Source organism: Seriola dumerili, unplaced genomic scaffold (assembly GCF_002260705.1).
Source record: "Seriola dumerili isolate Sdu_G_001 unplaced genomic scaffold, Sdu_1.0 BDQW01000052.1, whole genome shotgun sequence".
Lineage (NCBI taxonomy): Eukaryota > Metazoa > Chordata > Actinopteri > Carangiformes > Carangidae > Seriola > Seriola dumerili.
In genome coordinates, this window is record NW_019174307.1 from 15,599,394 (window position 1) to 15,625,800 (window position 26,407).

Consider the following 26,407-nt stretch of genomic DNA (forward strand, 5'->3'; position numbering starts at 1 on the left):
GTCCTCCCAAGGGCCGAAGCAGCAGAGGCTGTGAGAGATTGAGCTGAGGGCTGGTGGTGAGCCGGCTGGTGATAGTGGAAGCGAGAAGAGCTACAGACCATGTCCACAGTAAGCCAGCTAATTTTGAAAATGCTGTTTATGTGTGAAAACAACGTGTGTCCACAAAGGAATTTTCAGGTCAATTTTGTGAAGCTCTCCAGCCATGCTAAAATGTGTCTTTTTATCTGTGATAACATATGTTGTATTTTAATACAGACAAAATCAATATTTTTTGTTCTCATCTAAATGTTTTTCAGTTTCTCTTCTGCCCACACTGCATGTAGGTGCACAGCTATGTAACGTGCTCGACACATTTTCAATGAAAGTGTGTCAATTCAATGATAAATAACAAATAGGAAATTCCAGGAAAAAATTCCAATGCAATTCGTCATGTTTTGTAAAAAAGGAAAACACCTGTCAGTAATGATACAAAATGATGATTTATTGGTGTCCAAAATATTGATATACAGCTCACTATAAACTATTGATTGTCTTTTATTAAGAGCCAAAGTGGAACTTCCGGGTATCTCATTCAAATCCCGCTGACATTTTTAACAACATGAATAACTAAAAATCCAGGCCCTCTCAACAGTAGGTCCTGTGGTTCACATCACATATCTAGATAAGGGCCGTAGCTTTTTGAAAAAACAATGTCATCTGTTAATTCAGTATTTGTGCTTGTAGTGGCCTCTAATGAACACCATTTCCCATTAGCCCTTTGTGAGCTAAACATCACAACAGCAGCAGTTTTTTCAAACCTTGACTTTACAAGAGAGTTGGTGATACCAAGTTACAATGAATACAAGTACCATGCTGCTAAACTTTGTAGTTTTCTCATGGACCTGTGGTTTTTTTTGTGCCCACAAAGAAATTGTTGTTAACAATGTTTTGTTGTTGACAATGGTTTCAATTACAAATAGCAACTGCTACAATGGATGCCAGTTTGTCTTAGAATATGGAATGTAAACTCTTGGGACAGGCTTAATTTTTTCTCAGACCAATGAAAGAAATGCTGAATGAGAGATTGTATTGTGTACAGAAGCTGGTGGAACAGAGGCTGGTCTGGACGTGACGTCATGACTTCAGCCGTCTATGTAGAGTGTAGTGACTTGAGTGAGTGTGGGAGTGATTTCAGTCCACAGATTAAATAAGATACACAGCCCAAACGTAACTGAACAGTTAATTGGACGATTGCATTAGAAAAACATTAGCCTCAGACAGATCGTATTAAGGCTAGTTTGATTAGCAGTGATCACAGAAAAACTAAATTCTATTAAATCACAAGTCAACAATCACAAAGCAGCAATGGTTAATACCACCTACAAATTAGGGACGGGCATTTTTCAGTAATTTCAATTTTCGATTACTCTCATTACCTTATGAACGAGTATTCGATTACTCGCAAATTATATATATAAATATTATATACTGTAAATATATTTTTACCATTAAAAATAAAACACGGGAGGTCTTCCCAACTAAGCCTCCTGTTTGGCTGTCGGAGAACATGATATGCAAGTTTAACGCCACATATCTTGAACTGCACGTTATTGTCGTCTTTTTTATCAAAGTATTTCCAGACATCACTTTTCCTGGTCACGGCTTCCATGGTGCACGTAACGCCAACTGAGTTGAACTATTGTAGCCAAAAACAACACATGCGGAGGTGCGCAAGAAGTGAAACTCTACTGGAATAATGACGTCAACAACGAGTACTCAAGTATGAGTCCCCATCCCTACTACAAATAATGCTCCAACAAGTGCATTTGACAAGTAAATAAAAAGATGCATATTAACATACAGTGGGGTCCGAAAGTCTGAGACTACTTTAAACTTCTATAAATGCGTACAAGTAGTTTGTTCTACTTGCAGCTGAATGTTCAACTTAAACCAGTTACTGCTGACAAAGTTTCTGTTCGGTTGTTCTCACAGAAAGTGAAGCATCTTGGAATTTGAGTGATTGCGATCCTTGTTTATTCACCCCAAACAGGCAATGTACCAACTGTACAGATGTTGGCTCTAAGATAGTGTGTGTGTGTGTGTGTGTGTGTTTGTGTTTGTGTTTGTGTTTGTGTTTGTTTATGTTTAGTTCAGCTTCAGACTGATCTCTAGTTCTTTCCTTCATTTCTCTGCAGTTGCTATCGTCTCAGTATGTTTATGGAGTAGATGCATAAAGCCTTGTTTTTACTCAAGTTAAACCTTTTCAACTTGCACAGGCACATTTTTGCTTCTCCAGGAAAATTCGCCCCATAGGAGCATCCTTTTGCATCTTTCCGTTTACTTTATGCATGTCATGTTGCCACTAAAATTCACCCTGCCTTCTGTCTGTACACACCTTTTTATAAAACCGAATAAGCACAAAATAGCAATTTGTTCAAGGTTTCTACAGCAAACTGCTGCACTGAATTATTGGTATTGGTATTGGCATCATACAAAATCAACATAAATACAACTTAATGCCAACACCTGTATTGTGTGATCAGCTATGCTAACATGTAAAAAGAGTCACAGTTAGAGGCCACAGGAAGTTCTTGACAAAAAGTTTGTGAAGCTATACAGCCCCCAATCAAGTCTTTGCAGTCTTAAGGCGCGTTTATGGTCTGTCAGAACTAGTTCGTAAGATGCACTGTCAGACCACGTGGAATGTCAGAAGTGTTTATACCTGATCTGAGCAGCCACCCTCAAAGGCAGAGCAAAAAACCTCCTTACATCACTTAAAAATAGAGGGAACGACATTTTCAGTCTCTCCAGGATATCATTTTTAGTGTTGCACTTAGTTGTTCACATGAAAAGTGCCACAAATAGTTGTGCAACAAATGGAAAAAAGAGAAAGGAGAGAGAAGTTGAATTCTTGGTTTCTTTCTCACCTCTGCATAGCCGGCCTGTTACAGCATGAAGTAGGTGTGAACGTCGGATCTGTCGGTCTTGGAAAGTCACAGAAATATTTGGACACAGACTCTCGTTATTTGATGAGGTATGGGGAGAGGGGGTATCTGACCATTCAACAAGCACCTTGGATGGAGTATGAAGCCTGCTTTACTGTATGTGATCCTTCCCAAAAAGCTAAAATTTCATTGTTTATAAGCAGCTGGCATTTAGTTGCCTTGGTGTAGATTTAAATAAAGCAGGTGAAAGTGTAGGCCGGTACCAGCCTGGGACAAACAGGTGGTATTTCAGTGGTCAGGGGTGAAATTAGTATGTATAGTGTCCCCTTGGTGTTACTTCATTCAGCCAGAAAATCAGTGAGAATGAATTGGATTCATTTGTTTCCTGTTTTTTTTTTTTTTTTTTTTTTTTTTTTTTTTTTCTCATTATTTCAATCTGTTCTATGGAGGACAATGAGGAGTGAAAGTGCACGGTTAGAGAGAACAACAGATCAGGTAGCTGCTACTGTCACTGAGAAATCAATTGTCTAACTTCCTGTTAGTCATTGTTAAGACTGGGCTATGACATTATATAGACTTGTCGACTGGTTCTTATTATACTTATATTTACAACATTTCTCTCCTTGTCACCTTGATTTGTCAGGTATTAGCTGAAAACATACATTTACATCCCTTTGAATTTTCAGAAAATTGACAACAACCTGATATATGTGACTATCAGTGGTATAAGATTACATCTACCACGATAGATGATTTCTCTGCCACTCAGCTGACATTTTAAACCATGGGGAACAGTATAATGTTCAGGGGAATGTGAATAGGTGGACTGATGGATTGTCGTCTGGCGGCTGTCAAACTGGAGGCGTTGAATCTATGATGCCACTTATTAGGAGATGGGATTAGTCTACAGATTATTTATGTTATTATTTATGTGGTAATCCACAGACAGAGCGGAGATTCTCATCAAAACAAACAAGCATCGAATGTGTCCTCTCTCCCTATACAACAGTTGATACATGCGACATAATGCGTACGGCCCGCTCTCACACAGCTCTGTCTCCTGAATGTCTTAAGGAGCCTGATGTGAACAAAGTGGCGAAAACAAGTTAAAGGCACTGAAGACTGGATCTGTTTATCTTTATTTAATTTGCTCTTAAACTACCACAGTGTCATATAGAGCACTTACAGCTCAGGTGTATAAATATCAGGTAACAAGCCCTGGAGCAGGACATAGAGTACTTTAAACAGGGAAGGAACGACAACACTTATCTCTCAGTAGATGAATCAGTTAGCCCACACACAGAGCCGTGTGCTGAGGTCTCTATTCACTGTTTTAACTCTTCTTATTTCATTCAGTCTGCCCTGAGCAAGTCAAGGTCTTGTGCCTACAGAGAAATGGAGAGAGAGTGGGTCGAATGATACAGTATTAGAGCACAGCGAACATGGGGCGGAGTGTACTCTTAAGGGCTGTACTTGTATTTTCCTATTGTTAAACAACCTTTAGGGAGAAAGGCAGCTATTACCAATATTACCAATTAGGTCTTAAGATTGAATGTAGGGATGAGAAATGTTGTGGAGGCTACATCTGGGGGGGGGGTCACTGCTTCCATCCTCTTTCCCCATCATCCTCCTCTCCTTTGAAATAAGCCAAGCACGACAAACTTCTGTCTCCTTTTTCATGAATGGATTTGCTCAGTGATTGCACCAGAGAGTACCAGTTGCTCACATTTGGACAGGGCTCAGGTAGAAATGAGATTAGTCTACCTCTGTGGCTCAACTTTAGCACCAGCAGACCATGGCATACAGTAGGATGTAGTGAATGCATTCAGCATCCTATACACACACTCACTCAGCTGTTTGCTATCGTGAGTGTCTGGTCTCTTTCCCTCTTTCTGCTCTGCAGAAGCAGCTGCGGAGGAGCAGAGATAACTCTTAACTTTGTTTTGACACTTTTGATTAAGGACCATTGAAGGAACACCTGTATGGCGGTAGGGAACAATGCACCGAGCCCGTAGAGAGATTGATTTTGTGCATTAGAGAAGCAGCCTTTGTCTAAAGCCACGAGGCCCTTTGTTATGCTAACCAGCCGTGGAAGATTTCCAATTCAATTTCACCTGAACGCTGGTCAGCCGCACGCTCCATTGTATGGCGTCCCTCGGGCCCGGCAGCCCCCACCACCCCACCACTGCCACCGCTGCCTCTCCCCTGTCGTCTCTCAAACTGCAATTTAGCCGCTGAGGAGGGTGCATTTGTGTGTTAGTTGGGAAGAGTGTGTGTGTACGTGTGTGTGTGTGTGTGTCTGTGGTGGTGGTGGTGATGGTGGTGGGGGGGGGGTCTGCAGCCTAGATTGACAGCCGACTGGATACTCTCGCCACAGTATTCGCTGCATCGTGTCCTCGTGTGTGCAGTGGGCTGCGGAGAGGATCACAGTGAAATGAGATGATATTAATTATCCTAATCCTGATAGCTCTCTCTGGAACTCTGCTTCCACTCATCTGTCTCAGGAGAGGACTTGGATGGTCAGACAGAGAGAATGTCAGAGAAATGAAATGAAAGCCGACAAATTCAGTAGAGAATACTCCCAACAAAAACACTGCTTACTGAATAAGGTAGACTTGCTGCTCTGTCTGTCCTTTGCTTTTCTTCTCATGATTTCATGGCTGCTTAATTGTCCTTCTATTTTCAATATTCCACTCTCATCTTGTAGTTGAGAGTTCCTTTTTACTAGTTCCTTTTTCACTCATTTATATATCTTTATGAAGAAAAACTGTAGGAATAAATGTGGTATGAAAATACAAAATATCCCATTTCTCTTTTAACTGGTCATTTTATTTGTTTTGTTTTTAACAAAAATGGATAACTTCTCAACTTTCCCCTACTTTGACTAAGTAAAACACCCACCCTCTCATGGCTGTATGCACACAGCATTTTGAAATTATTATTTATCTGTTGCCAAATTTATTTTCTGATAAAACTAAAGGAGGATCCCTTTTTAATTGAATATCTCTCCGAAAGAGCACATGATAATTGAACCAGAGGGGAAAGGCAGGCTGTGTGAATAGGCCTGTATTACATAGAGATTTGTATTAAGATCAAGTCTCTACAGTGATGAAATAACACAATGCTCAGCTGCAACCATTTACTCGGATACATGCATTAAGTGAACTTCTTAACTCACTCATTATGCTTGATGATTGTATTATTTTAGTGGTGTCACACTCCAGTAGGCTGGATTTGATAACATGACTCTCAGAGCACACAGTTATTAATTAGATTTTTTTTTTTTCTTCTTTTTCTATCATGAAAGAAGTTGCTTGGTTTTGCTGAGTGAAATGCAACTTAAAATTTCTTTCAAGTCCTTTGAAGTTGCAGTCAAAGCATGTGTGTATGCACTCATAGCACCTCCTGGTTTTTTGTGTCTGTGTGTTATTTAAGTGTACTGTACACAGTGAGGAATCCTACTCTCCAGTGTAGAATTATTTTAGTATAACCATTCATATATTAGCAATCAAATACAGTGTTGTTTGTACAGTTTATTTCACCACGTTTCAAATTAATTGATTTGTCGTTCATCTGTGTTTGCACGGTTGTTTTCGATTCTGATAGTTCTTTGTTCCGTAATGCAGCACATCAACACAAATGTGTGCACAGAAAGGCCTAATCCTGGCCTGAAGTGGAGGTACAGTATATTTAGAGCGCTTTTGATTGTGAAGGTTGTTATTATTGAATTTGAGTGACGATCACGGTCGTTTGATCATGAATCAATGCCTCGCTGTTTCGTGGTGATGTGCTTGAGGGGACGCAGAAGTGTAGAAATTGTTTCATGGGGCATTTTGTGTTTCGTGGTCTCTGAGGGGGCTCTTGTCTTCTCTCTTGAGTTTGCCCTGTAGCCTGATGAGACCCCTGCAGGCCCCCCACCCCTCCTCTACACACACACTTACTCACTCACGCCCTGAAACCACTGCACCAGACAAAGTGAAGTGAGGAGAATAGCTGTTTACCCCTTGTGCCTGAGGTATCAGTGCCAGCATAGAGTGCCACATCTTCCCCCTCCCACCCCACCCCCCCTACCCTTCAATAAGCTTGTGAAGTGTGAAGTATATTTTTGTTCTTGTGTTTTTATACCAATTTTAATTCCACAGCTGCATATCTGAGAAGCAGGATTTCCTTGGTTAGCTTCCCAGATTTTCTTTCTCTCCATCTTGCTATTTCCCTCCCTTATATCCTTCCTCACCCACCCCGTCTCCTTCTCCTACCCCTACAATCCCTAACCTCTCTGTGTGTCTCTTCCCTGCAACCCCTCCACAACACCCCCCACCCCCACCCCCTTCCGTTGCCTGGGGGCCTGATTATTTTAGTGGAAATACCGCCATCGTGTATCGCTGCCAGATTCTGCCAGCCCAAGCCTCTGCCACCCCGCCCCTCCCTCCCCGCCCCCATACCCACATCCCTCCACTTAGAATAACCAATCTGATGATGTGACAGTTTCTTTCTCCCTGTAGAAAATCTGCCTCTAACCCTTTTTCTCTTCCTCTTGCGTTTTGGATTCCAGCGTTGTTTGACATGTTATAGAAGGGTTTGAGCTTCCCACCTCCGCAATCCTTATTCTATCCCAGGGAAGCGGTTGGCATGGGAATCTAATACTTGGCAAAGAGGGCAAGGAAGGAGGAGGTGGTGGTGGTGATGGTGGTGGTGGTGGTGATGGTGGTGGTGGGGGGGTATATTAAAAAAAATATCTTTTTAAACACACTCCATCTCCACTCTATTTCTTACTGAAACATCCTCTTCATTTCCAGCTATGCGTTTGCTTTAAACATTGATTTCAGTGTAGCTTTGTCCCTTTCTTGTGCTTGGATTTGTAGCTGTGTGACTTTACACAAAGTTTAAAAAGTAAAGAGTGTGTGTGTGTGTGTGTGTGTGTGTGTGTGTGTGTGTGTGTTTGTTTGTTTGTTTGTTTGTTTGTTTGTTTGTTTGTTTGTGTGTGTGTTTCTATGTCTCAGAGTGCATGCATGTATCCGATTTCTTGTGTGTCATGTAACTATGCCAATGGTCTTTGGTCCTTAAGTCGATGGTCATCGGTTGCCATGGCGCTGGCTGGAGTAGAAATCAGGTCAAGCTTTGATGAGAGACACATAAAAGCCTCTTTCTTCACAACACCTAGACAAACCGTAAAGAGTTGCAACTCTGTTGCTCCCGTCAGAGCCCGCGGTGAAGCCGGCCTCAGTTTGCAGACACGTAGCTCGGGCTGAAGCGCTCACTCAGATGCCAATCACACACTTAACCCCAAGAAAATTCACCTTTAAAATTTCACTTGGGCACCCGGTGTGATGGTGATCATTAACTAATTTTTTTGTCATCAGCTTCATTGTCTAGCAATCATATAGTTAGAATTTGCCAATTATGAATCACTTATGTTGGTTTAGGGTATTTTAGGCTCAGGCTAAGCCTAGCAGAGGTTAATCAAGCTGCTCTTGTTACATTGTCTCAGTTAATGTATTGCCCAAAAGTATGCTCTCTCTCTGTCTATGTCTGTCCCTGTCTCTCTCTCTCTCTCTCTCTCTCTCTGTCTCTCTCTCTCTCTCTCTCTCTCTCTCTTTCTGTGTCTCTCTCTCCCTCTCTCTGTCTGTTTTTCCACAATGGCTCAGCCTTGGTGGGATCTGGCCGCCTACAGATAACTGCAGTCTTTGTGCAACCCATTCTAAGCAGATACATATGGTAACATTCAGACAGGGTTTGGTTATTTGTTTGTCCATTCTGATCATTTACATGCATTTCCATCATATGTCCATGAATCGATGTGTTTATTCAGACACAGATCCCTGTGGTTTTACTTTAGACATAACGCTTAGAAAAGTGATCAGTGGCTACAAATGTGAATTAGTGGTAATTTAATCTCGTAATGCAAATGCAAGTGGGCCACATATGTGTTGCATCGCAGTCCACATTAACATGTATGGCAGAGGAGATGGGTGTAGATAACCCCATCTTCACTGACTTGTTTATCAATGTGCAGTTCCTCTCGGCATGCAGAGCAGCCTGGCGGCCCCCAGTGTGAGGCTGAGCAGGCAGAGCTGTCATTGTTTAACGCCTCCCCTGATTAGTTTACTCTCGCCTGATTAGAAATTAATTAAAATGATGACACAGATCCCAGCAGAGGAGAGGGAGAGGGAGGAGGGGGGAGGAGGAAAGTGGGGGGGCTATGTGTGTGAAAAGAGGGTGAAAAGAGGGTTAGTGGTTTGTTGGTGACATCCATTGGGAAGGGGTGATGTTAAGTCAGGGAGCTTTTAGCAGGAGAGTGTGCAGTAGGGAGGGATTTGGTGTGGAGTGTATGGCAGGCATGAGGGGTAAGTGTTTTGGGCCAGAGGGGGGTAGTGTGCAGGGAGTGGTGCTCTGGCGGGGGACAAACATGGCTTAATGAGTGACTCTTGTCGCAATCAGAACATCGTTTCCTCATGCATTCTAATGAGCTGGATGTTGCAGAGGAGATCGGTTCACGCTCTAATTTATTCAATATATTTTGTGTATTCACCCTGTTTATTTAATAACAGGGACCGTGCACATTAATCAACATCTCAGCCATCATCACATCAGCGCAAATATTCCAGAGTGAGTTTTCTCTCTGTTCTGCTTGGGTCATGTCACAGCTTCTCAGGACAACATTGCTGGCAAACATTGTGCTGCCGCTATCTGCTTCTTGGTTATTGCATCTGTAGGCATGGTGAGTGTTGCCGTGCAAGTCAGAACAAAAGCTTTGAGTATTACACCGAAGCCTGATAACATCGCAGTTGAGCAAATATCAGTGTTGTAAACATTTGAGTGTGTAGCTGGGGCTTACATGTCACCCATGGATGAGCCTGTAATTCTCTCCGCTAATAATTCTCCCTGGAGTCCCGCCCCTGTTATCCCACCACAGCCTGTTTGTTGCTTTTCCCTTTCACTCTCTCCCTCTCTTGTTTTCTCTTCCTTCATTATTGTCTCAATGAAGGTTTGACCGACCACACTTACACTCCACAGGAAGATTGTGAAAGTTTATCCCTCTCAGCAACCAACTTTTGATCTCTAATGTAAACTGCTGCTCTTCCTTTTGCCATCTTTGCTCACCACAATCATTTTGTCCATTGCACTGTGGTGTCATCTCCTCTTTTCTACCATCTTGCTTTTTTTTTTTTTTTCTTGGCCTCCCCTTATTCATGTCATAATGTAATCAAAGGGTTGAAAAAGCTAGTGGAGGAGGCCATGGGTGCGTGTATGTGTGCGAGGGGGCCGTGTGGTGCGGAAACTAGTGGGTTTCCCATAGCAATGAGGGCCCGTGGTTCTCCTGGTAACGTAATTGGCATGTGTTTCCTGGCAGGTCTTATTGTGGCCTCTCCTAATCACTGTCCCCAGCCCTAACAAGAGCGACCTACAGTATTGCTGCTGCACTGAAGGAGCATGTCTTTTGTCGTTTTATTTCTTTCTCTTTCTTCCTCTTGTCTGTCCTCATCCCCCTCGTCCTGAGAGAGGGACTCGTTGAGACGGCCTGATTACCACAGTCAGATCCAGAAATCTGTGTGTGTGTGTGTGTGTGTGTGTGTGTGTGTGTGTGTGTGTGTGGTGTGTGTGTGTGTGTGTGTGTGTGTGTGTGTGTGTGTGTGTTTGTGTGTGTGTTTGTGTGTATATGAATGAGCTTGCCGTTTTTTCCCCCACTATAAAACCAGTTGGTTTATCGAGGCAGACTCCTGCCCAACTGAGCATGTAAACCCTAATTGGGAAATGCTTTAAATAATTTCTAATTAGTACAAGTGTAGTAATAATTGGCTGGGTAATCTGCGGATTAATTAGTGGTGTTGTGTATGTGTGTGAGTGAGTGACTGTGAATGAGTGCATGCATGTGTGCTTGGTGAGCACGTGTGTGGGTCATTGTGTATGTGTGCATGTGCATGTGTGTCTGTGTGCTCGCGAACACACTCAGTCAGGCCTGGACGGGCGGATGAATAGACCCCAGGTTCTGCAGCTTGCTAATGGAATCCTGCCCACTCAAGGAGGTCTGTGGAGGAGGGAGGCCAAGACAGAAGCACCTTTGTTGGCCAAGTTGTACTGTGGGTGGCCCCCCTGCCTGCAGACCCTCATTTGTATCACGGTGGGCATCCACCCCCCTCTTTTATGACCCCCACCTTATTTAACAGCTAACCTCGCCTCCACCTCCCCTTCACCTCGCCCAGCCGTCCCAGCCCTAGCCCCCGCACCTCCCCATCATGCAGACTGCTCTCATCTTCTTTCTTTGGCTAAATGACACGTTTTATTTTCTTTGACCCAATATGCTCCCAAGCCCGGCTGCTGCTCCCCCTCTCCCCGTTCTTTACCTAGATGTATTCTTCTGCCACTTTCTCCTCTCCAGTCATGGCCACCCTCTTCCACCCTCCTCCACATTTCCCTCTTCCCATCTTCCTGTGGAGAAGAGGGTGAGCTAGCGCTGGGCTCTTGAGTTGTGTGCTTCCACCTGGTCTACCCTCTAATTACTGCATCCTTTCTTCTGAAAAAAAGAAATGGAGAAAAAAGGAGGAAATGAAGAGCAAGAAGAGTACAACCACTTGTTACTCCAAGCATTGGTTTTATAACACTCCCCACTGAATTGGCATCATTGAGCAACAAGAAAATAAGCTTTTATGGATTCATTGGATTAGGAATTTATATTTCCAAAAAAGCTTTACTTTGAATAACATTTCAAGCTCTGTATAACGCAGGATCTCTTTGCCATCCTTATATCCCTCTATATTATATTAAGTCTCCTCTCACAACCTATTGAAAGTTTTTGTATTCACCTTTATCTCAACACTCAGATTGTAAACACTTCCCCTCCCACTCCGTCACCTCCTGCCTCCCTTTTCTCACTGTCCCTCTGTGTGACAGATGGCTGTCAAGGCCGTACAAATGGGAAGCAGTAAGCAAGTAAACAAACAAGCCGGGATCAATATCCCAGGAGACTAATTGAACAATGACACAAACAATTTTGCTGAAACCTTCTCTTAGTCATTTGTTGTTCTTTACAGCTCTCACCAAGCTTGGCAAAATTGCGGCTGGCAGGCAAGACCATTTTTGACAAATATGTGTTAGTAGCTATAAACGTTACCCACAAATAATGTTGTTCCAATTCATAATGCTAATTCATACATAATTAATAGTCCACATACAACCACAAAATGACACATATGAAGCAGGTTTCTTTTAGTTTTTTCTTAGCTTTCTGTCAATATTTTAGCTTTTTTTCAGAGGTCTGATTTGATTTGTTTTTATTGATTATCAAGTGCAAGATTTGGGGGAGAGGGGGTAAAAAAAGTCTACTGAATTATCTACTGCTGGAATAAAAAGTCAGACAAAAAGGTGAAAATATGTGCATTGCTGATTGTTCTGTGAAACATTTTTTGAGAAGTTCTGGTTACTTTACCTGTTTCCTCCCTAAACTTATCTGACTAACATGGTTATAAACTGCACCTCACTGTGCTTTATGGTGTTTCTGTGACTGATGACACACACAGATTTAGCTAATGGTGCTTAAAGGTGCTTATCGCTTCCTTGCTAATCTGGTCAGTGAGATACATTTACAAAGGTTGTAGATTTATTACGGCCGAACCTCCTTCCATTCCATACATGGCTAACACACATACAGTGGGGATGTTGGTTTTACAGTGGGGTTAAAACTGCCCCCATTTTCTCAATGACATATACTCATTCCATGAGGCTAGTTCGGGTCCCTGGCCCCTTTTCTGACATTTACTGGGCTGGTACAAGGACGTACCCTTTCCCTTCCCCTCCTCTTCCTCCCATTCCTCCCAGTTAATCAGACTGGTGTGAAAAGGAGGCTGATAAGCCCATTGTCTGGTTGACAATGTCTTGGTGATAGGCCCGCAGTGGCCAACTGGATGGTGCTCTGTCCCCTCTCCTCCTGCATCAACCCATCACATATTTCCTTGCCCTGAAGCCCTCAGTCCTCGCCCCTCCCTTCTCCTCACCCCTTTTTCAATCCTTTTTCACCCTTTTCTCAAACTCTTAGCCCATCTTCGCCTTTGCCATGTCTGCACCTCTTCACCCCCCTGCAGCCCTGTGCTATCCCTCCCTGACCCCTCTCTGCTTTTCCCTTTTGGCTCACCCTGCTCTTCCCTCTTCCTCATTGAGTAGTGCAGAGCCACCAGAGGGAACTCATTAGTGCACTGCACCCAGGTTAATTGGCTAGCTCAAAGAAAAGGACTAAGAAAGAAGAAATGAATTAGAAGAACACCCACTCTGTCCAGGGAGAAAAGGGAATCGACCTGTGTGTTTCTCACACTGGCAGCTCCTCTAAACAGTGATGCAGCTGCTGTCAGGCCAGATGTGATCCTCTCCCACTGATTAGTGCTGCAGTCGTTCTAACTCTGCATGCAGAGGCGGCAAGGCCTTGGCCCTTTTGTTGGATTTATCTAACATGGAACTATGTAACAAATCAGTAAGATCGCCCCATGTGACAGGTTCATATTTCTCTAAGAAAAGGAAAGCGATAACATCTAGCTGAATTGAAAGTGTTATCCGCTGGCTATCTGGATGAGTCTATGCAGAGATGGTTGCTGCGGACTTGTACGCGTCCATGCTTCCACATGTCCATAAGAGAATTACCAGAGTGTGCCTCAGTGCCCTGGAGGGCACAGCCCTCCATGTCCTAAGAAACAGAGGGAAATGACTCTTGAGGGAGTGTGTTGTAGGAGTGGTGCTTATGACAATACCAGGAGTGTGTGAGTGGAGTTTGGAGTGCTGTCCACTCTTTAATTAACCACACTGCTTCTTGTCGCCTTGGGCAACCAGCACATGGCGGCCAGAAAACGACTGGCCTCACCATGTCAAAACAACAACAAATAAATCAAGATTTCAGTACTTTAGTTCTGGCACATGCTAGCGGTGGGCGAAATGACTGATATCATTATCATCACATTAATAAGGATATTTTCCAATATTGACATGTATTATTATATGACAGATGCAATATCGTGTTTAATTTTGCTCTGCTGTAATGCTTTACAAATTCCTCAGTAACAAATTTTGTTCGTTTTTAATTACACTTTTGTAGGCATAAATTATTTGGAAAGCAGAAATGTGTTCATGGCATCATTCTGCTGAGAGTCAATAAACTATAACATTGATATTTAGCATACACTTTTTCTGCCCACACACTCGAGAGCAATTTGGAGTATGGTTTAGTTCAGATCAGATCTCTACTATCCCACAAGAGGAAAACCCTTTTCAACAAGGCAGCATAAAATATAAACACAATATGATAACAGGACAGTTGAAGACATTAAAAGTGCTGGCACTATATATGCAACACAGAATACAATAAAAAGGTTTATGTGACAAAGTAAACTCTAACAGTATACAAAAAAAGTGCTGAGAATGTCAAATTCCTTCAAGAGAAGATGGTTTGGGTTTGCTATTATGGATTTAGCTTTCTATGTCGTCTTCCAAGCTAAAAACATCTGACAAAAGAAAACTGGTTTGCTGTTTTTCAGATTCGAACGAATCAGTGAGAAGGTCAGATTATGGATCTGTAAACTAGTGCCATCAACCTTCTGTCATCATTAAAAACATTAAAGAAAAGTACTTTGCAGTCATTTCTTGTGTATTTGTTGAGTGTCTTCTTCAAAGACCCTGTAACGTGTAGAAGCGAGGGGATTGAACTACAAACCTTACAGTTAACGGGCAACTACTCTCTCTCACCTCAGCTTAGACACTGATATGAATGACATACTCAGTACAGGTCCCTTGAGGTTCAAAATTATAGAGGAATTAAGTGCAGAGAGCGGGGTTATGGGTCGTCAAAGCGCTGGCAGATGACACAAGAGGTGTGTGAAAACAATAAATAGCACACCTCCCTTATTCCCTTTCTTTTTCTCTGTCTCTCCTTCTCATTTTCCTTTCTTTCTCTCGGGTGAGATGATAACAGGATCAGTGGTTCACTGGGCTTCAGCCAGCACAGGGATCATATTCATGTGAGAGGGGTTGAGACTCTCTCCAGATTGGCTGCTGCACCTAACAGAGTGGGGGGGATTAGGAGTAGGGATAGCAACAGCGTTAGTCACAAGCTCATCTTTTGCCGTCTTCACTTCTCCTCTGGCTCCGCCTCGGTTTGTTGGACATCACTCCTTGTAACCTCACCACCACCACACACACATGCACGCACTCACAAACCTCCCCCCTTGTCTTTTCAGCTGGGAGAGAGAAAGCAAAAAGCAAGGCGGGGGGGGCACTGCATAGATTCACTGCCATTGTGTGTCAATCATTGTGTGTGAGTGAGTGTGAATGTGTGTGTGTGTGTGTGTGAGAGAGAGAGAGAGAGAGAGAGGCCTTGCCTCTCCAGTGATTAGCTCTGTCAATGCTGGGCTCTTGCTGCTTACAGAATAATACAGTAAGGCCTTGAGGAGCAGGAGGGAGAGAAGAGGAAGGTGGTCTGCCTGTGGGCCTGCCAGCTCAGCGGTCAATGGTTTGTGTTATTGTGTGTGTGTGTGTGTGTGTGCGCGCGTGTGTGAGAGAGAGGGAGAGAGATAGAGAGACAGAGGGCGACAATGTTTACTCATCTGTCTTGTGGACTATCTGTTTGTGTGGGAGTGTGTATTTTTGGAAGTGAATTCAAGCTGAGTTGCTTGGTTTTGTTAGACGGTGCATGAAATAAGAGGTGGATGTCTGAGACTCAAACCATAAGGTCTGAACACATAAAAAGAAAATGTAACAATTAGTACTGTCAGATCACACGCAGACAAACACACACACATATACACTGGGTATTCCTTCATCTGCTGGTCAGCATGCTGCATGAACCTCTCTCTCTCTCTCTCTCTCTCTCTCTCTCTCTCTCTCTCTCTTTTTGTTCTGTAGTCTCTTGGTCTCACTCTCTCTCACTTACACACACACACACACACACACAGCTTTTTGCTCATGTCATAAGTGGGTGTGCAGAGTATCGCCTTGAGCTGCAGATGAACATGAAATAAACACAAACTAGGGTAGTGACAGTTTTAAATCGGCTTTAGATCACTATGAAAGGTAAAGGATTAGGATGCTTTTTTCAGTCCTGAGGAGATAGGACACAGTCTTGGAGGAGAGCCCACTCCTCTCAGCCCACTGTGGGCCGGGTGTCTATCTTCTAATCTTCTAAAGCACTCTTACACCATTTGCATGTAGTATGGCCTACATAGTTTGCATATGCCTGTCTATGTAGGCTATGATAAAAGCGGATATTTTACACAGTGATGGAAGAATAATTTTCTTGTGTAATATAATCATCAATTTCACCCTGTTTTTGTTTTATTTCTACCTCACTATATAGATTACAAATTGCCCACTGGAGGCTGTTTTAAAAAATTTTAATGCAATCTGTAATTTGTAATTTTTTCCTTTTTAAAGTGGATTTAAACCTTTAAATTGAATATGTCAGCCAGTTTAATGTGACTCTGTGTGGCCTTATGATCATTGAAATCCTTTACATTTCTATTTGTGTATGATTTATTTATTATTTCACAAATAACTTCACTTCCAGTTATTTTTTGACTTTTCTGAACTGGCTTTTAATTCTCAGTATTTTTACTCCCTTTATTGAAACACTAATTATTTTTGATTAGATTTTTTTTTTATGTAACATTTGTATTTTTAATTCAAACCAATTTCTCTCTACAATTAAGGGAAATGATAATAAAACTTGGAGGTACTGCTGTCATAATAAGCCAGGCTATTTGATTTAATCCATGTTTAGTCAATATGTTGTGCTATCTAATCGCTCTCTAATTGTGAATATATAAGCTACCGTGCAGGCCGTGCACTCCTCTTTTGATTACTGTGGGTTTTGTCAGCTTTTTTCCAACCAAATCAGGCATGAAACCGTCCCGGGAAGACGTTTTTTCTTTCTGTCTTTTTTTTTTTTTTTTTTTTTTTTTTTTGTTTTGTCCTTATAACGCTTTCTCTCACTTTCCCTTTCGAGTGCACGGAGGGAGCTCGCAACAAAATCAAATTAAATTTTCTATTGAAAATGTTGCTCTTGTTATTCAGATGCTGGTTTAGGGTCTTTTGTGTAAATCTAATTATTCTCCACTATCAGGACGGTCCACAGGGTAATTAGTCACTTCTCACCAAAGTCCTCCCTGCATCCTCAGATTCTTATCACCATAACTCTGACATTTTAAAAGAGACATTTTTGTCTCTTTTAAGATAGCCTGGAGGTTTTTTTTTTTTTTTTTGTATAATTCCTTCGCGTTCGCTTAATTTTTTTAAAGCAATTTGGTGATACAGTATGCGCGTAAATAGCCAAAGCTTTCCGAAAATGCACCTGCCTTTCAATTGTGTCGTGTTGAAGAGGAGAAAAAAAAACTGAGGACGTAGCTGCTGCCTGTGTGTTGATCCGGTTTTGCAGACAAGCAGAAATGTTGCGCCGTGCCAATCAGAGCAATAATACCGCGCAGAGTTGGGAGGTGAGGAACAGTAGCCCGGAATCAAAAGGAGCAGATGAATAGGTGCTTTAAGGTCCGGCCGCGGCGAGAGGTCCGGAGCAGGAGGACAATTCAGCGCCTGCATGACTCCCAATGAACTGCAACACTTCCACTTGGGGTAAATTGGTCAGTTTGAGTGGCTGTGTCCACAGCCTCTGTTACAGCAGAAACAAACGAAATGGACGCAATTTTTTTTTTTTTTTTTTTTAATCACACCGAAAATAATCAACTATACCCTCGAATATCATAATACTAAAATACATCAATAAAGATCAAGACGGTGTCTATAAAGTACAAAAAAACCGAGAGAAGACACTAAACATACTATAGGAGTATCAAAGGAATTTTGTGGTGATTTGATCTGATCAGGCCTAATACATTTTCACCACTTTAAAAATAGCCAGTAAAACATTTATTTTTGCTTCAGCCCCAAATCTCTACTTTAGTTTACTGATATTTAATTGCTTAAAATCAGCCCTGCTGCTGATTGTTGCACAGCATGACATGTTTCTTTTTTTTTTCCTTTTTTTATTTTTCTTTTTTTCTTTTTGTCTGCAAGCATTTATTTTATTTTTGGTCCATGGCTTTCCCTCTGTTGTTTTCAAGAGCATTTTTTTTTTAAAATCTTAAATAGTAAAGGCTGTGGAGTGTGGACTAATGATGGCTCTGTGTAGTCTGATTAGGCATGGTCACCCCCTGGTTATGATTTAAAACTTTTTTTTACATCACAAATTGTTTAATACCGGCATCAATCACTTACACTGTCGTTTTGGCTTCCATAGATTTATTTATTCAGGGCCAAGGATAAATTTTAAGTTTTCACTTAATGCAGTTGCTTTAGTGCTGACTACCCAGGCTGCTGCAAACCTTTGCCTCTCAAATCCATAATGCTCTTTCTGCCACCTGTAGGCTGTGACCTTTAGGCAACAGGGGAGAGTATGCTTCATAAAAATGCCTGAAATATTGGTGTGCATCAAATCTAACATCCAACTGAATAACAAGACCCTTGCAGTCTGTGGTGGCTTTAAGGAAGTAGCTCAAATATGACTCAGGTCCATTAAATAATTAAAAAATAAAAATAAAATAAACAGACAATGAGGCAGGGGAAACAGGGAGACAGGCCGGGCAGACAGCAGCAGTCGGATCAGCAGATCATGGCTCAGACTGACAGCTGGAGCAGTGATGACTTACCAGTAATTAAGATGGGCCGATAACAAAAGCAACATGAGTGTGTGTCTGTGATGCAGCGACTTTGGCGTGTCTAAATGTGTGCCTCCAAATATCAATTTATTTGTGTCTCACACACTACCTGGCAAGTGTTGATAATATGTGATTTTTGGTGGTTTTAGAAAGAGAGAAAGAAAGAGAGAGTGGTGGTGGTGGGGGAGAGAAGGAGGGTGTTTTCTAATCAGAGTCACTGTCGTTTTGTTGTCACCTGCTCCCAGACAGACAAAGTGGCATTTCCTGACTGTTCCCATCCCCGTCTGAGTTATCTGACACCCAAAAATACGGCTACGGGGAAGCAGGGAGGCGAGGCACCACAGCCTTATCCCGGTAAGGAGATGGCTTCTTATCAGATCAGGCTAGGAAGTTTATTTTATGGAGTAAATCTGGATAGAGGGGATAAAGAAATGACACATCCCTTGCGGACACAAAGGGAGAAGGAGATTAGTCCTCCAGCAGCATATATGGCTTTAGTTCAACCTGACAGGCAGCGGATTGAAAGGTCATGAAATAATAATCCCCCTATTCTTCTGCTCTAATCCTACGAGGGTGTGTTTCACTATGGGAACGTATAGGCTGAGGCTATGTGCTGCAGGGATGTTCATTTTGTGTTGTCACTGTATTTAGATAGGCATCCAACACTGATTTAAATTAATTAGACTAATTATGATTGAAGAGGGGTTTTTTATGATGAATGTCAGTGCCAGCACGCCTGCCTCTGATGTTAGGGTTTTAGGCTTTTTTCTATTTTTGTTATTCATGTTTGTACATATGCTGGAGGTTATTTTCTGTGCGCCTGCGTTTTTTTTTTTTTTTATCAGGCAGGTTGGAGGTTAAAGGGACATTACAAAAATCTTCCAATCAGGAAGGAGCCTTTTCCTCCAGCACCTCACACACACATTAGGTGTGATGCAAACACACGCACTTCAGCCCATTTTGTGTGTGTGTGTGTGTGTGTGTGTGTGTGTGTGTGTGTGTGTGTGTGTGTGTGTCCATGCATGCACATTAGAAAGAGGGAGAGATTATGCCATTTAGGGAAGTGTGATCTAGCCCCGTGTGTGTGTGTGTGTGTGTGTGTGTGTGTGTGTGTGTGTGTGTGTGTGTGTGTGTGTGGGCATGTGTTATGTGTTTGGAGTGGGGGAGAGGTGAAGGGAGGGGGTAGAGTCTGCCCAATAGCCTGATAATCAAGCATCGAAAATGAGAGAGAGAAATTCAATGCAAACTAATGTGTTCCACACAATTACTCGATTAATAATTCTTATTCCATTACAGTGCCATGGAGACTCGGAGAAAGAAAGAGACAGTGGGAGAGAGAGATTTTCAGAAACGGGGAAAGAAGAGAGGGAGGCGGGAGGGGAGAGAAAGAGAGGGAGAGGGAGAGCACATCAGGCTAAGAGATCTGCAGTGGCTGTATATTTCCCAATGCCTAGTTAAGGCTGCAAGGCAGGGGTCAGGAAACTTAATTATAGCGTAAGTGGATAGAAACTGCAGAATGATAAAGAGGAACATGCAGACCGATTGGAATGGCAAGGACAGGTTTAATACTATCTTCTCCTGTCTGCTTCCCTCCCACAATACAAGCCAGACCTGCAATCACACAAGGAAACAGCCCATACACCCCGCCTGACAATAACACTAATGCATATCAAAATTACATACTCCACAACTGCAAGGCATTTTGCATAGCCACTATTACTTTCCAATTTTGTGAGTTCAAGAAAATACATATCCCATATAATGGTGATATCAGAGGAACTTATTTCCATGCTGTTTGCGCCGGAGCTTCAGATAAGCGTTCACCTGTGGTCGAACAAGAGTTATTAAATCATATCTGCCCTGATGGACCAGCTGAATAAATAATCTGTTTTTTAATTTTTAGATCCACCATTAATTCTTCATTCTCTCCTCTTTATTTATTTTTACTTAATATCTAAAAGTCTGGATTTTTTTTTTTTTTTTTTTTTTAGGAAGCCACGTGTGTCTTGTAATTCCACGTCTTGATTTGGATTTCAAATCAATGGGGCTCAATGGGCGGCCCAATACACCCCGTCCACTGTGTGAGCTCCGCAATCTATTTGCACTGTATAAGATTTGCATATCTGCTGCTCATGAAGCAAGGCTTTAATTTCCTCCTGCTGGAGATAAACATCACCTTGTTGGAGCAGATGGGTGGAGGAAGGATGGGGTCAATGAAGAAGAAGGAGGACAATGGCATTGGTTCAGACACTGAATGGCCAGAAGTAATAAAATTGCACAATTTCCATACGTCGCCAATTTTTTTTTTTTTTTTTTTGGGGATAAATTAGAATCAAATGTGATATAAGGAGGTGCTGCAAATTCTGTGAGGGACAGACAGATTGGATGGAGAGGTGGATGGTATATTCAGTTTGTTAAATGTCTGTAGAGGACAGAGGACCTTATTTGTGACTGACAGCACCTTCCTCATTTGTAAACCATGCTTGATTGTTAAGTAATAGGTGAAAAATAACTTTGTTTGGTAGATTTTTGACTAAGACTCCTAACTTGACTTTGATCTTTAATATTAAGTGAATATATTTCAAGCTAGTTCTCTTTATACCATCATCTTCATACATATATATATTTATTCTTTTGGTCAGTGTCTGTATTGAATATCATTAATACTCTTCTTGGATCTGGATTGTATTTCTCGCTACTGTGTGCATATTGTACTGATCACACTAGATGAGAGGTGCCGTATTCTATGAATCAGAGTGTCAACTAATTACCTTTCTTATGGCATTATTAGACAGAGTGGAAATGATTAATTAGCTTCAGATGGATGGAATTTATTCAGTGTCTGAGCTGGAATTCAGTTCACAAGTACGGAGGTAAATTGGACGTCGGGTTACACAAAGTGAACTTTTCTTAATTTTCACTTTAACTTATAGGAAGTGCATTGTGGGAGCTCACACATTGTTGAACACCATTTGTATTAGAGGGGGGAGACAGGGATAGCAAGAATAGTTTCTGAATAATGAGCAGCTCATGCGGGAGTTATGTAAACCTCTTGTTATTTGGATGTAGGAACCTTGTAATTAAAGTACTTCTACAGGGGATGGTTCCGCTCTCTGCCTCGAGGAGAGCCGGGCGAGGCTGGAGGTTACAGAGGGTTAGAGGGGGTGGATGAGGTGGAGAGAGGAACACTCCAGTCTTTTATTAACTCGCATTATCTTATATTTATTTATTTATCAAAGACACCTATGCAAATCAGGATCCCAAGTCATGGATCCTGCTAATGACACACACAAGAGTAATTAATTAAAAGCAGATGCACATATACACACACAAGTGCACACATTATACGTGCGCAGACCCTCATGTAACAAGTTCATCTAATTTTCAAAGACGCCACACAGTCGGATAAGGCGAGAAGAGAGAGGAAAAGGCAAGAAATCTGCATCACAGTGTTAATTTAATCAGACTTCAGTAATACCTCTTCTTCTCCTCCCTCCCCAGGCAGCTTGTGGTTTCTCTGCTAGCTTGAGGAGAAGATGAAGGGAGCTTTCAGCCTCTTAGAAGATGAGGGTTAAAGAACGAAGAGATTAAGGAAGTGAGAGAGCGACTGAAAAGAGGGCTGGGGATTATGTCATCTACAATTGATGTGCTCTCTTAATGTACCTTTAAACATGTGCCACTGGGGCCTGCTTTTATAGTGTCTATTCATTTATGGGAGGGTGGGTTAAAGTATTAACCCAGAAATACTTTGCAACATATGTGTGGCTCATGTATTGAGAGTAGTTATCAGGGTTTATGTCACTTTGATATGTATACAGCATGTGGAGAGATCGTCTTTGTCAAAGAAAGTCCATTTCTGCTCAGCTTCCCATACACTGCCATGCATTGTACTGATCTCCATATCAAAAAAGAGATCCTTTATCAAATGATCATAGGGACAAAATGTGTCTTTATTCCACGTCTTCATCTCCAATGAAAATGTTCCCACAATCTGGTCCAACTTGGACTATGAGCAAAGGATTTATTAAATTGACTGATTCTCCTCTAACTGCTGAATGAATTGTCTCTCAAATTGCTGCTTGTTTCAACAAAATGACAGCGGAGTGAGTGTGAGGAAGATCTGCAGATCTTATCCATAAGAATGTTATGGGGTTAAGTGTACTTGGAGGTGTGTGTGTGTGTGTGTGTGTGTGTGTGTGTGTGTGTGTGTGTGTGTGTGTGTGTACACATACACTTGTCTCAGTGTCTGAGCGTCTGTAGTGTGTGCAACCATTCGATTAAATCCACAGCTATCACTAACAGGATTAGCTGAGTGGACAGCAGAAGTCTATCATTGCTTATTGATTTCCTCTGATTCCCATCAGCCCATCAGGGCAGGACATTTTCTGAGTGGCCCCAGTGGGAATCGCTGCCGTGGGCCAGGGTTAACGCATTGTGGCTAATGTTTCTGAGACGCATCAAAGCAGACACCCATCTTTCTGTGTCAGGAAAAGTCAAATAAGTCAAAGCTATCAGGGGCAACAGATGTTCCCGTCTGTCCTTCCTGTGTGAAAAATACAGTTTGATTCCATCTCAAGTGAAACGCTCGGAGATCAATCTAATCAATTAATCGCTAAGACACTTGTGTTGAGCAACAGCGAGCAAGCCTCTCCTGACACTGCGGAGGTCGGGGCAGTCCCTTCTCTCCTGTGGTCAATTTTTTTGTCAAATGAAACGACGAACTCATCAGCATTTTGTCTTTTCCTTTCTTAATTTCTCCTGGTTACATGTCACAGTTTGTTTGATCAGCTGGATATTGTGCTTTAATTATATTCCCCACAGTAACTGTGTTTCTATTCTTGCATTTACCTTTTGATACAAGAATCAGTGGGAAGATCTACCAACCATTCTGTGTGATTGCCATTTACATTATTTCATATGGAGTTAACAGTAGCCTTACAGTGGAAATGGCTTTATTCCATGAGAAATGGGCCCTTTTCTCAACATGTTTCATGTTGTGTTCACTCTGAACAATCTCTACAGTGTTGGTCCATGCTGACCAATCAGTTTTTGCAATTTTTTGACATGTGTATCGTTGGAAAAGTCACCTGTATTAATATAATATGCCAAGTATCTATGTGATTATGTGTAAAAACAAAAAAAAGTTAATTTTTAATCTTATCTAAAGTAGATGAACGAGTTGCACGGCACAGGCAAATTGAGTCAAACTTAAAAGGTGAAATGACAGTGGCGACAAGGTTGTATTGACCGTCGGGTTTCTGTACACAACATTAAAGCTCATTTGTTCATTGCAACCACTTTCCTCTGTCACAAATGACTGCATCATTGTTTCCTCCTCTAAGAATAAGAGATGAAGAAGTGATGGAGTGCAGAGTACAGAGTTCACCCTCGCTGGTTCAGGTGTCAAAGGCTAAAAGAGGTCCACAGAAATCTGTGAAATTAATAATAGCGTTTGGTGAGAAAGACATGTACAAGGAGGTTTAAAAGTACACCTCTGGATGCAGCTGTGACAGGATGAGGAGAATTATTCCAATTAAAAGTGGTAATTGCTTTGCTAATTTCTCCTATTAATTTCTCAGTGTACGAAAGAGTGGGAGCACAATAGGCGAAATGTTTTAACCCTTCATTGCCTTAATTCCTTTCCTCACCTCCTCCTTACTCATGTCTATATGCTCTGCTTGTCTTCTGTTAGTTTTCATGATATTTATGTCAAGTCTTCACCCTATATGCACTCACCTCTGATTTCTCTTGAGCTTAAAAAATGTCTTTGTCTTTTGCTTTTCTCTCTAACCCGAGGATTCCCAAATGATTTTCTTAATACAGTTTGTGAGAAAATGGTAATTGCAGAATGGATGATATTTTATTTAGATTGTAGTTTAACAGGTTTATTGTTTATCATCATGACAAAATAGTAACATAATACTCACAATTTGTGGAAGCAAATAAGAACTCCAGTGGTGCTGCAGCTGCTGTGAATAATTTTCCAATTAGTAAAAAAGGATGAAATCAGTTTTGACATGTTTGTGGAAATGGCCTCAAAGTTTCAGGCCTTTGGGTGGATACTTCCCATGGCAGCAGCTGGCTGACATTTGGGGGTCAGTGTTGCCATAGGGACATGCTGACAGTTACCATGGTGTGCTACTGACTGTAGCACGTCGTAGCCCTGTAGCCTGAATGCTAAATACAAGATGCTTGTCGCTTTTTTCAACAAGCTCACATAGTATTGGTAATGTATCATTAGTGATATCTGATGTCTGTCCCGTTACAACATTTAACATTTGGGTGGACCCATGGTGATTATAGTCCTCTCTGAAAGTGGAGGCTGGAAAGCTATAGGCTAACAAGAAACTCTTACATTTCGCTCATATTCTTTCACCACCTGCTGTGTCGGCAGCTCCTGCACACTCAGAGCTGTGTTTTGTCCGAATTATACAAACATGGCGTCCTAGCTAGCGTTAGCTGGCTCTTTTTCATGGGTCTCATTGGTAAATCATGGCATGTGTTAAGATAGGTCCTCAAATCTAAAGTTGTAAGGGGCCGTTTTGCATTGTCCAAGCTGTGGGATCACTTCAGGAACCCCCTCACCCCATACCTTTCCAACATTGGATTAGGGGGTGGTCTGTGTCTGTTACCGTCTGAAACTGATGATAAGACCTTCACACCCACTTTTCACACTTTGATTGGCCAGTTGTACTGAGGTGAGAAAGGAGCCAAGGATTCAACTGTGTCTCAAAATATTTAGTGTTATTGGGCTAATGTTGGGCTTCCCATCTCTCTATGACGTTTGGTATGAACACTTTTGACATCCGACGTGTTCGGACAGTATGTCTTACGCACTAGGTCTGACAGAGCATAAACATGCGCCAACAGTAGATCTACACAAGAGGTGTTTCAGTTGTGTTTTTAGATCATCAATCTCATGTGTGTCTGAGTGAACACTTACCGTATATTTTAATTAATCCAGCTATCTATATAGGCTGGGTAACAGCTCACGTTTCATTTGTGCTATACACATCAACATAACCTGAAGTGTATTTTCCTCTAGTTTACACGTGACCTATTGTCAGTTCTGTACCTGAACGCATCTTGTGTAAATTCTCACGTAGGACTGAAGCTGCTGCTGCTGCTGCTGCTGCTGCTGCTCAGATAATGTGCTGCTTTTGCTACACCGACTGTGTAGATACTGTGTTAAGTAACCGCTGAGCTGGTTAACAGCCTATATGACCAAGTGATTAAGTGATATAGCAAACTTTTTCTGCCAATGAAATTAGGAGATCAACCAAAGAGTACTAATGCATGCTGCACTATAGGAGAATAAAAATGAACAAAACTTGAATTTCTTCTTTTGGTAATTACAATTTTCACCAAATAAGTACACAAGTCAAAACAAACATCAATGATATAGACTATTTTTATTTAGAAAAAATACATTTTAATTTCAGTTTGACTTAAACATTTACTAAAACACACACAAGTTGTAGTTAAACATTCAGTTCACTAGAGGATTGAATGTTGATCTCTTTTCTCTGCAACCTGACATCATTGTCACATATTTTGAATGTGGGAGGAACACTAAAGCATTTTTTTCTCATTAATCATATCCTTCTGTTGTGACTGGACATTACTGTCGCAGGGTCAGAGAGGAGGATTTTCCCTCACAATACTGTCTTGTCTGACTTGATTATAGTCCATACATGTGTCAAAAAATGTTCTGGGAGCAAATGAATCTTCTCCTCTGCTCTAGCCGACAAGGTGGTTAGCCACGTAATTTGTTCCCGTCTAGCTCAAAGTGTGTAGAGTAGG